Below are 13,321 nucleotides of genomic sequence, written 5' to 3' on the forward strand. Positions count from 1 at the left end.
CCCCCCCCGCGGAATGCCGCACCGCGCTCCCCCCGCCGCCCCTTACCAGGTGCCGCCCCAAGCATGTGCTTGGGTGCCTGGTGCCTGGAGCCGGCCTTGTGATTAACTGTTCTCCATGACCACTGAAGGTAAGACAAGAAGTAATGGGCTTAATCTGTAGCAAGAGAGATTTAGTTTAGATGTTAGGAAAAATTTTCTAACTATAAGGGTAGGTAAGCCCTGGAATAGGCTTCCATGGGATGTTGTGGAGTCCCTATCATTGGACGCATGTAAAAACAACTCAGGGTTGGTCTGAGTTTACTGGATCCAGCCACTGCTCAGGGGGCTGGACCTTTGAGCCCTACATTTCTAAGGGTATGTCTATACTTACCTCCGGGTTCGGCGGTAAGCAATCGATCTTCTGGGATCGATTTATTGCATCTTGTCTAGACGCGATAAATCGATCCTGTAAGTGCTCGCTGTCGACACCGGTACTCCTGCTCCGCGAGAGGAGTACGCGGAGTCGACGGGGGAGCCTGCCTGCCGCGTGTGGACCCGCGGTAAGTACCTTGTAGTTTGAACTAAGATACTTCGACTTCAGCTACGTTATTCACGTAGCTGAAGTTGCGTATCTTAGTTCGAACTGGGGGGTTAGTGTGGACCAGCCCTAAGATTCTATGGTTGATGGAGATTTCTTGACCAGCTCTACATTTATCCCCACATATGTGGTTTAGCCAACTTTTCTCTATATTAAAATGATCTATTTGTAAATTTTAAATAAAATCTTCAGTATATTGAAGTACTGAACTACCACAGTGTAAATTAAATCCAGAATCAATTATGCCACAGCATATATGGTATTGAATTTCTCAGAAAGGATGTGAAATTTCATTACGTTATATATGACAGCTAAAATATTTCTCTTTTCATTTTTGCTGCCTCGTTCTCTTATACTGCATCAAGCTGGGTGTAATCTGGCTCTTCCAATTTTCTTTAATGGTTTAGGAAACAAACGTTGTGCATGGTTTGAGAAAAGACCACCAGGTCCAGGTCTGTCAAAAAGCTCTGACTGCTTTGTACCATGCTGGAGACACAGACCACAAAGAGTTTAACAAGCTAGTTAAAAATAGGTGTACAGATGCTCCATGTCATTGGAACAATGGAAAACAGAAAACAAACAAACAAACAAAAAACAGGCCAATCTAGCACAAGTTATTTAATTAATTAGCAACATCTGAAGTGCCAAATTAATTGCTTGGAGACAAACAAATGGTTCTAATGGACTTCAGAAGGAGCCTTTCATGCATTTCTTTTGAAAGGGTTTGGCCCTCACTAGCCTGTGTGCAGAGGTGGTGTTAGGCATAAGCAGACTGAGTAATTGCTTATGGCCCCAAGCAGCTCAAGCCCCCCCCCTTCACTTTGTATTATGCATTGTGTGTGTGTGTGCGGGGGGATATTCCTGCTTAGGGCCCCCAATGGGCCAGCAATGCCTCTGCCTGTGTGTCTTCAACCTGCCCTCTGTTCGCTTTGGTTCCTATCGTGTATTACATGAGCATCCAAACTCCCCCTAGAGTCTAAGGTAGTTTTGGTTGTGCAAGGAATGCAGGATAAGACTCTGTGATTCCAGGGCTAAATTCTCCTGTCACTTATTCTCATTGGGACAGCCCTGATGTAACTGTTTATGTTTAATGTAACTACTGTACATGCATGAAAATTAGTAATGTATTCATTTGTTAGCATTGCCAGAGCTTTATATGTTAACTTTGTAGTTTTGCCACTACACTATAAACTCACATTTGCAAGGGTTTGTAATTCATCCATATAAACTTTTTTCAGCTCAAAACATTTCAGGTCCCTATATAGAAGCAGTTGAAAAGTTTAGAATAAAATCCATGTAATATATACTTCAGGAGTATGCCACCAATGGGTGCTCAAGCACATGTTTTATTGCCAGGTAAGGAAAAAGTGACTTAAGCTTTTGAAAGTGAAATATTGGAAAACATTAGTAATTACACAATGGAGGTGATGCCCTTTTGGTATTTTAAAATATGATTGATGAACAGCTGACGAACAGGGACTGCAAGTCTTATAACATTTTTTTCTTAAGGCTTTTGAATATGCCTATCTTAATATTTTTATGGTACCTATAGTACTAAACAATAAACATCTGTGATTTATAGAGTGATACTCAGTTCAGAAATTGCTTTAATAGAATACATTCACATTGTAGTTTATTCTGCAGTGTCTATTTTCATAGTCATTCTTGAAAGCTTAATATTTCTATCTTAAATATTTTTAAAGTTCAACTGAAATTTTTTTGAAGTAACTTTAGTTAGACCCACTGTATTGAAGATATTCATACTGAAAGCTAAGTGTTTGATGGATATTCATTCTTAATTCACACAACTCGGCTGAGGTATTACCAATATCGTTGGACGTTGAATGATGCTACTTATAAAATGTCTACAATACAGCTGGTTGGAAAATGTTTGTGTCTCTGAGGAAGATTTAAAAAACAACCACAAAAGAATTGTCAAAATGTTGACTTTTCAAAAAAACAAACATGCAAAAACAATTCAATTTGGCAACGACATTGCAGTGCCTTGTGGGGATTGTAGTCTAGGTGCCTCATGCTCCCTAAATGACCTTGTGCTTTGCACTATTAAATTTTATCCCATTTCTCTTACCGCAGTTTTCAAGGTCGTCCAAGGCTTTTTTGTATGATATTCCTGTCCTCCTCCCTATTGCCAATGCCTCCTGACTGTGTCAGCCGCCAATTTTATTAGCACACTCCCACTTTTTGTGCCAAGGTCAGTAATAAAAATGTTAAATAAAATTAGTCCCAAGACTGATCTCTGAGGAACTCCACTAGTAATCTCCTTCCAGCCTGACAGTTCACCTTTCAGTATGACTCATTGTAGTCACGCCTTTAACCATTTCCTTACCAACCTTTTAATTTTCATATTAATCCCCATATTTTTCAATTTAATAATTTCCCATGTGAAATTGTATTAAATGCCTTGTGAAATCCAGGTAGATTAGAACTACTGCATTTCCTTTGTCTAAAAAAATCAGTTATCTTCTCAAAGGAGATCAGGTTGATCTTGCACGATCTACCTTTTGTAAAACCATGTTGTATTTTATCCCAGTTACTATTTACCTCTATGTACTTAATTATTTTCTCTTTCAAAATTCATTCCAAGACCTTCCAGACAATTGAGGTCAACCTAACAGACCTATAATTTCCTGGATCACTTTTTTCCCTTTCTTAAAAATAGGAACTATATTACCAATTCTTGAGTCATATGGCATGACCCTCAAGTTTACAGATTCATTAAAAATCCTTGCTATTGGGCTTGCAATTTCATGTACCAGTTTCTTTAATATTTTTGGTTGGAGATTATCTGGGCCCCCTGATTTAATCCCATTAATCTATTTGAGTTTGACTTCCACTTTGAATGTGGTAATTTCTACTTTCATATCCTTGTTCCCATTAAGCTACCCTGCCACTAACTCTAAGCTCTTCATTACCCTTATTAAAAACTGAGGCAAAGTATTTGTTTAGGTGTTGGGCCATGCCTAGATTATCTTTAATCTCCACCCCATCCTCAGTGTTTAGCGGTCCCATTTCTTCTCTCTTTGTTTTCTTTTTATTTATATGGTTATAGAACCTTTTGCTATTGGTTTTAATTTCCTTTGCAAGGTCCAACTTTGCTTGTCTTCTGGCAGGTCTCAGTTGATCCCTACATGTTCTGACCTCCTCCAAGAGGTAGCTTTCCTTGCTGGTCCATCCCATCTTCCATTCCTTATAAGCTTTCTGATTTCTCTTTATCACCTGTTTGAAATGCTTACTCATTCAGCTTGGTCTGCAACCCTTCCCTATGAATTTTTCCCCTTGCTTGGGATACAGGCTTCAGATACTTTAAATCAAAGATGCAGAAACTAACTCCAAGCCTCCACCATATTCAGATCCCGAGTTCTTCAGTCCAGTCCACTTCCCTAATTAATTACCTTAATTTTTTTAAGTTTGCCCTTTTAAAAATCAAGAACCTGAGGTGCAGATCTAGTTTTGTTTATCCTTCCTTTAGTTTAAACTGAATTAGTTCATGATCACTTGAACCAAGGTTTCCCCCTACAACCAGTTCTTCTATGATATCCTCTCTGCACACCAATACGGAATCTAAAATAGCATCACTTCTTGTTGGCTCAATAACTGTCTCCTCTCTCTGGGAGGGGAGGCAATGCACCATTGGAGATTAAATCTGGTTGGGGAGCCTGGCCCATAGAGGAGACATGGGGCAACTGAACTACAACTCCCATGAGGTACCACAGCAGCATGTCTTAAAGTTTTTCAGTTTAAGGTTGAAATATTTTGTTTTTTGGCAAAAAAGCTTAACTTCTCATTTTTCAGGAATGTGCTATTTTGATGATAAAAACCAAAGCTTTATGTGGAAAGCAGATACTTTTTATGAAAAAAAAAAAAGTTTAAAAATTCAATTTTCTGTAGAAAGACAGTTTTGATGGACAATTTCCATCTAGTGTAGTCTAAAGGAAAGCTGTGCTTAAATGGCTTACAGTGTGCAACAAGATCCCTGGATGAGTTGGCTGTGAGAATTGAACCTAGGGCTACTGGATCTAAAAGTTTGAACCAGTGCTGCATGAGCTAAAGGATTGTAACCCTAGCTAGCAGACATTAGCAGAGTCAAACCTCATCATTGGTCCAACCATCAATACTCTGCCAACTAGAGTTATACAATGGTTGCAACTGAAAAGTCAGCTTTTAAAAAGCTACTCCTCACAGGGCCCAATATATTGCAGTTATTTTTCTCTAAGTGCCCACTGAGGGAGTCATGACAGAATAGGGTAGGCTCAACAAGTTTGGGAGAGCTTCACTTATCCAAACTTTTGGATGATTATCCACAAACAGCAATGGAGCTGGACCACACCTCATATCATATCAGCAAAATGTATGTGTGTACACACACACACACACACACACATACATGTAATATTAATAGAAGTATCATATGTAAGACATGGGAAGCACCTGTTCCACTCTACTTGGCACTGGTGAGGCTTCAGCTGGAGTAGTGTGTACAATTTTGGGTGCCACACTAAGGAAGATGTGGACAAACTGGAGAGAATCCAGAGGAAGGAGACAAAAATGATAAAAGGTTTAGAAGACATGACCTATGAAGTAAGGTTAAGAATAACTGGGCATATTTAGCCTTGAGAAACCTGTCACCTGATAAGTCTTCAAATACATTAAGGGCTGTTATAAAGAGGACAGTGATCAATTGTTATCTATATCCACTGAAGGAAGAACAAGAAGTAATTGGCTAAATGGGAGCAAGGAAGCTTTAGGTTAGATATTAGGAAAAGTTTTCTAACAATAAGGATAGTTAAACAATGGACTAGGTTACCAAGGGAGGTTGGGGAATCCCTGTCATTGGAGATTTTTAAGGTTAGACAAACAATTGTTAAGGATGGTCTAGGCTTACTTGGTTCTGCCTTAGTGCAGGGAAGGATGGACTAGATGACTTCTTGAGTCCCTTCTACACCCATGTTTCTATGAATCTTCTATAATGAAATGCAACAATTTGGAATCTTAACTGTTGCTTCAAATTAATTCTATTTTGTAGAGAAATACCTTTTACATCAAGTTATAAGAATTTGACTTTAAGCATACTATTTATTGAATTATTTACACTAACAACATTCAAGGACAGCCATCAAATGTGATATGATGTTCTATAAGCAGCAAGGTACAGAAATCAAATTACAGAAATTTGTTTTTATACCATATGAATAACAATATAAAAAATGATATCAAGGTTGTTCATGACCTACTCAGAAGAAGTGGTATAAAATAATAACTCTGAAATAGATAACCAAAGGGCATCCTGATAAATTATAGTGTACTTCTAATGCTTGGGAGAAGTCCCACAAAAGTAATAAATCTGATCCGTCTGGGACAATGGTATTTGATTCAGGCAAGCATTAAGCCTGTAGGCTGAAATTACCTACAAAATAATCTCAAGTGTGGCATTTTCTGGCCTATCAGACCTGGTTCTGATGTCTAATAGGACAAATATTGATAAATTGCTAAAACCAGAACTTCATCGTTAGTAACCTTAATTAACGATGCCTCTTTGTTGGGTTGTAGCCTGAAAAAGTTGAATTTTCAGATAAATTGTTTCTAGTTAGACAGGATATCCAAAGAGCAACCCTGATATCTAAAGAAACAAAAAGTCAACCTGGTATTTGTTTGTAGAGGCAAATTATCCAGAATAACTCAGATGATCAGTATTTACCTTAGCAATTTGTTACTGTGGCTTGACATACCACAGACAATATAGCATGGCTGAGTGTACCAGCTAAGATACACGTGATACATTCTGCCATCAGAAGAGTAGATATACTGTGGATCTTCAAATGGTAGACCCATGACAAGGTAAGGGGAGAGCCTCACTAATCCTTTCCCTATTTAAAAAGAATATTCACTGTTTTATAAGTATTTTTTCCAGTCTTTTACTCCAAGAAGTACAGTACCTTAAAGTCAGTTCAACATATTTTGATATATTCTAAAGACATATCTTGCTATTGATCCTGGAACCTTTCTGAACCCTGACAACTTTTACCTCCAGGTATAAGAGGAAAATTGATGAACTACTTCTAAGAAGGAATCTGTAGTGAGCCGGTGTGGCTCCCCGCCGCCCCGGAGGGGGAAGAGCCAATCCGGAGGCCGGAGTGGGCGGAGCTAGGGAGCTCTGAGTCCACCCCTCAAAGGATCAGGCAGCGACCCGAAAGTATAAAAGCTCAGTCAGGCCCCAGCCGCCGGAGAGACCAGATGTCTCCAGCCTAGCTCATGACTGGGAAGACCCCGCGGCCCAAGGCGGCCGCCAGGACTGGCCGGGCCTGCCCTGCGCCCACTATCCGGAGGAGCCGCCGGACCTGCCCTGCGCCCGCTATCCGGAGGAGCCGCCGGACCTGCCGAACAATCCCTGCCCTGGCGAACCCATGATCCTGGATTCCCCAGAGACCAACACCAAGACCCAGGTAGGCCCCGAGGGGGAGTGTGGAAGTAGCCCGGGGGAAGCCGACCCCAGTCTGGCAGCAGCACGGCCAGAGCCGATGTCAGTGTGTTGCAGCCAGGATCCCCCATGACAGCAGTGGGTCTTCTGCCGCTGCTAGGGCCCCGGACTGGGACGCAGTGGAGTGGGAGGGTCTGCGTCCCCCCACCACCCAACCTGTGAGTGGCAGTCTCCCCCTCTCCCAGGCCTTTTGAGACTTGGGCCTACTATTGTTGCTCAGCCCTGATTGAGGGCCTGATCTCCTGACTCAGTGTTTGTTGCCCTTCCCTGATCTAGGGCCTGGGCTAAATACTCCTGCTGGTTGCTCAGCCCTGACCGAGGACCTGAGCCCCTGACGTAGCATGGGTGCCCCGCCCTGAGCCAGGGTCGGGCTTACCGTGTCTTCAGGACTGCAAGGGCTGCCGAGGGAGACCCTGCAGCCGGATGAAGTACCCAAGTACCAGTGTGTAGTGAGCCGGTGTGACTCCCCGCTGCCCCGGAGAGGGTCGAGCCGCGGCAAACCCTTGTACAGAATCTCATCTTGTTTTCATTTCCCACGAGTCACAGAAACAAGAGATGTTAGCAGTCAGACTCATAGGCAGAGAACTCTCAGGTCAACCTCGGTACTCCAACTCTTTTGATACGGTCTCCCACAGTATTCTTGCCACCAAGTTAAAGAAGTATGGGCTGGATGAATGGACTGTAAGGTGGATAGAAAGCTGGCTAGATCGTCAGGCTCAACGGGTAGTGATCAATGGCTCCATGTCTAGTTGGCAGCCGGTTTCAAGTGGAGTGCCCCAAGGGTCGGTCCTGGGGCCGGTTTTGTTTAATATCTTTATTAATGATCTGGAGGATGGTGTGGACTGCACTCTCAGCAAGTTTGCAGATGACACTAAACTAGGAGGCGTGGTAGATACACTAGAGGGTAGGGATCGGATACAGAGGGACCTAGACAAATTAGAGGATTGGGCAGAAAAAAACCTGATGAGGTTCAACAAGGACAAGTGCAGAGTCCTGCACTTAGGACGGAAGAATCCCATGCACTGCTACAGACTAGGGACCGAATGGCTAGGTAGCAGTTCTGCTGAAAAGGACCTAGGGGTCACAGTGGACGAGAAGCTGGATATGAGTCAACAGTGTGCTCTTGTTGCCAAGAAGGCTAACGGCATTTTGGGCTGTATAAGTAGGGGCATTGCCAGCAGATCGAGGAACGTGATCGTTCCCCTTTATTCGACATTGGTGAGGCCTCATCTGGAATACTGTGTCCAGTTTTGGGCCCCACACTACAAGAAGGATGTGGAAAAATTGGAAAGAGTCCAGCGGAGGGCAACAAAAATGATTAGGGGTCTGGAGCACATGACTTATGAGGAGAGGCTGAGAGAACTGGGATTGTTTAGTCTCCAGAAGAGAAGAATGAGGGGGGATTTGATAGCAGCCTTCAACTACCTGAAGGGGGGTTCCAAAGAGGATGGAGCTCGGCTGTTCTCAGTGGTGGCAGATGACAGAACAAGGAGCAATGGTCTCAAGTTGCAGTGGGGGAGGTCCAGGTTGGATATCAGGAAAAACTATTTCACTAGGAGGGTGGTGAAACACTGGAATGCGTTACCTAGGGAGGTGGTGGAGTCTCCTTCCTTGGAGGTTTTTAAGGCCCGGCTTGACAAAGCCCTGGCTGGGATGATTTAGCTGGGAATTGGTCCTGCTTTGAGCAGGGGGTTGGACTAGATGACCTCTTGAGGTCCCTTCCAACTCTGATATTCTATGATTCTATGATTCTATGATTCTGAAAAGAGTAAGGGAAGTTGACTGGAGAGCATTTCCTGTTGACACTGCGCAGTGAAGACACCTGGGTAAGTTGACCTAAGCTACGACTCTAACTATGTTATTCACATAGCTGGAGTACTGTAACTTTGGTCGACTTACCCCCATGGTAAAGACAAGCCATCACTCAGCGGAGAGTATCATGCTATATTACAGCTGCCATAGAGACTAATAGAAAGAATGCTGAAGTGTGTCCAAGATTGCTCCCAACAAGATGTTGACTTTCACACCTGAAGAAATTCATCTTCCAAGGTAGCAACAGATACAATGGCTGGCAAGAAATCCAGAGAGATGGGTTTGTCAGAAGATAAACAGTATTTATATTACTTGCACAAGTAATCAGCTCTTTCTGAATATTCTGAGGCTTCTGGAAACATCTAGGTATGCTCAAAAACTTAACCCAAGCATTTGCGTACACAGTTCCATACTAACATTACACCACTTCATTTACATAGCCTCTCACATGCTAATAACTTGATACCTACTTTTGGAGCAGGCTACAATGATAGGTAGCATTAAATATAGATGGGAGGAGGAGTGAGGTTCTCAGAAAGGCAGTGGTTCAAAAGGACACAATAACTGATACAGGATTCTGTTCAGATGGTTGGTAGCTGAAAGGCTTTTTTGGTAAAACTATTTATTAATTACAAGTGTAATAGAGCTGAGCTATTTAGTTATGTTCTTTGAATTATTATGTTTTTTTTTTGAAGAGTGCCATCTCATTCTTTTATACCATGCCCAAAGAAAACATTTGATAGTTTTAGAGAACCTGGTATTAGTTCAATTATGTGATTAATTTCATACATCATATTACTTTCAATGGCAACCTGACTATATAGCATTTTATCAAATTCATCCTTTCCTTTTAAAAACAAACAATCTGTAGAAATGCATTTTAGTTAAAAGTATGATACATTAAAGTGGTTATGCAGTGAAATTAAGCTGTTCAAGACTTTACCTGAGACAATGTGAGTGAAGTTGGTCCAGTAAAAGATATTACCTCATTAACCTTGTTTCTCTAATATCCTGGGACTGAAACAGCTACAACAACACGGCGTACAAGACTCTGTCTTATTGTAGTTTACACCTTTAAAAATGACCTACAGTAGCAAGAGAAAACTACAATTAGGATCAAATATAGGAATAAATACTCTCTATAACAATCACAAACTGCCATCTCCAGCCTCTCGCACATCCCCATCCTCACACAGTTTTTTCAAACCATTCTTATTAACATTATCTCCTTGACTTTTCAATTGGATCATGTCACATATCCTTTACATTCCTCTTTTAAGCATTGTGTCAAGATTAACATTTTTTCCTTGCTTTCAAAGTCATAGATGAAAGCAGGGACAATTCTGATTATGCATATGTATGGTCCCCTCATCATCTTATCTGAACAGATGGTCTCCAATCATATCCTCAGCAACACCTCCATTCTGCTCCAATGTAAGTCTTAAGCAGAGAAGGAAAATAGTTCCCCAAGGAGGAAAAAAAGGATTAATAAATATGTTCCTTTTATAAATATTACCCAAAAGAGCCTGTGTATGACAACTAAGTCATATAGATATCTAAACTGAACATTAGGATTAGCATCAGAGATAAGAGAAAAATATAGGAGGAGTCCACCAAATGTAGGCGCTATAGCCAAAATGTTTCAACTTGGGAGCTTGTAATGGGGTCTACAAACCTAATATTGAACATAAACAGAGGGGGAGGAGAGTCTCACCTGTTTACAAGCAAGCAGCTTGATTACATCCCCATACAGCTGCCAGTCATGAAGGCAGGAACCCACAGCTGCAACCAATAGAGGAAACAAAGCCTGCTATAAAGGGGAGAGTAAGGAAACAAAAAGAGAGGTAGAAAGGCCTGGGACAATAAAATAGAGGTAGTTAGGGATTAGAAGCCAAAAAAGTTAAGGGCTGACAGGCTTAATTGGAAATGAGTGTCGTGTTAATGCTGATCTGGAAATAATGGAGATCATAATGATGCCAGTTCATGCAAACCTGTTTCTTATATTCCTTTGATGGGAAGTCATTGCAGGACAAGTTTAGAGGTCCCTTCGAGAAGGCTCCTCAACAGTAGAACAGCAGGGTTAAAAAAGAGTGAAGATTGGCTAATAACACATTTCCTAATTTCTCAGCTTGTCCATGCAATCAGAAGCCTGGGCTTGATGCTTTCACTGTGAATGGAAAAGCTTTTAAAATATTTAGGGTTGCAGAATACCTTTCCCTTTGCCTGAGGCATAGGGATTAAGCAGTGCATTTTCCATTAATGTTTTGGGCTGTGTTGTACTGCAATCAGAATATATGTTCCAAATTTTTATGATGCTGGACATTTCATTCCATTATTTGCAATTACCTTCATTATGGGCAATAAGAAAGATGAAGAAATCTAATGTGAGTATTAAATTCCTCATATGCTTTGAGTTACCATGACAATTAGAAATCAGTACACCTGCTGTTGAGTAAGCAATTCAGTCAAGTGAAACACACATTAATGAGGTGACAGGCAACTATTCCCTGTGAAACAGAAGAACACTCACGGACTTGGGAGATCTCTGCCATTTTCATAGTAGGCAAGTTATTCATCACAATAATTCAGACTACTAAGAAGCCATGCCTTGCAGGAAACTAAGCCTCTGAGCAGAGGGGAACTTAAAACTGTAGAAAACAGCAGATTCAAAACATGATCACTATAGATCTCATTCCTTAGAGAATGATTATTTTGAAGGTCAGGGCACATTAAGGCAATCAGACAAGAGAATTTTTCTGATAATTAAGACTTTCAGCAGCAATTTAAGTTTTCTTGATTAGCCTCAGTGTTGATAAACTATAGGCCTAATGGTGATTAAAAATGAGACTGGTTATTTACTCCTTCTGGAGCTCACGCCTCTGAAATGTGAGAATTTTGATTCTACGGGTCTTGGGGCAGTGGTGCGGGGGAAGAATCATATCAGACCTCATCTTATGCTAAGATTTCTATCTCACTATTTCTTCTTGTAACTTCAAAGAGGGTGTCCATGTCTGCAGTCACTGTTCTTCAGCACTAAAAATTATAGCTTCTTAGATAGTCTAGCTCATGTTTTGCAGTTAGACATAGATTTTATATACTTTATTTCAGATAAAAAAGCCACAGCCTCAATTAGTAATGGCTTTCTATACCAACATGTGAGTATAAGGTATTGCATATTTTTATTGGTTTATCTGTTTTTGTCACTTGGCCTGTCACATCATGTGGAAAATATAAGATTAAATGATTAACCAGTTATAAGCATTAACATTTTCAACAGTGTTTTTAATCTCAAGCCATCACAATCAATACAGATTTTCCTGGCTGAAAAGACCTATTGAACACAAGTTGGGAAAATAAGAGGAAAATTTGATAGTTGAGCATTTCTTTCTTACCACCTGTAAATAGATTGCATATGCAAAAAATCCAAACATATGCAGACATACTTTTAAAATTATGCAGTGTATGAAATGCTACAGATTGGACTGAGTAGAGATATTAACAGGTAGCAGTGGGGTACAGATTGTGGTTAACAAAAAATCAAACCTAGAAAAACTCTTGACACTCTTACAGTCCCTGACAGACTGCCCCAAACCCAATCCAAATGAAAATCTTGTGCTACTTATATCAGGCTGCTTTGGACAGGGATCTCCCATATGCATTGGGTGTAGACATTCAGAATGGTATCAGGGCTCACAGAGAAGCTATTACAATTCTGAGGCTCACGACTTTAGCACCAAAGATAGGAAAATTAGCAGTTATTTTAAATTCACTGGGGTTCCTTTCCATTCAATTTCTGAAATTATATGCCTAGTTATTGTTCTTCTCATCCCCTTCTATTTTTTCTCCAGCACCATATTCCTCCAACCACTTTCCTTACATTTCTTATCATTACTGCTTCTGCTATGCTAAAGACTGAGAGAGATTCAAAAGTTCAGGTTTGAAGAAGCATCCTATCCAAACCTCATGTCTGTAAAACCGATTTGGAAATCGTACCCGTAATTGCTTTCTAATGAGATTTTTGCTATTCCACTTCTTCCTCATTTGAAGGCATTAAGAGTTTGGCCTAAGAAACAACAGTTGGATTTCGCTCTGTAAGACATTTGCCTTCACAATATTTTGGCACTTCCAATCCCTAATGGAAACTGGAAGTAAAACACTTTTGCAAAGATTCAAAGCCATAAAGGAGATTCAATCTGAGTTAGTTTATCAACAAGAGTGAACGTTTGTGGATAGTGGCAAATGAAGCTTAGATCCCATAAGGCTCTGTAGTGGCAGAACTGGGAGACATTATGTGCAGAACTGGTAATTAGCTGTTAGGTAGGCTGGAACGCAGTGTAGGAGTTAAAAGGAACTGGTAGAGTGAGGAGAGGATTTGATGGAGTGTGTGCCTGCATAGCTGACTCTTCAAATCAAGTCATGTGACTTGCCCAGGGGAT

The sequence above is a fragment of the Trachemys scripta genome, chromosome 2 (genome assembly GCF_013100865.1).
Source record: "Trachemys scripta elegans isolate TJP31775 chromosome 2, CAS_Tse_1.0, whole genome shotgun sequence".
NCBI classification, from domain to species: Eukaryota; Metazoa; Chordata; order Testudines; family Emydidae; genus Trachemys; species Trachemys scripta.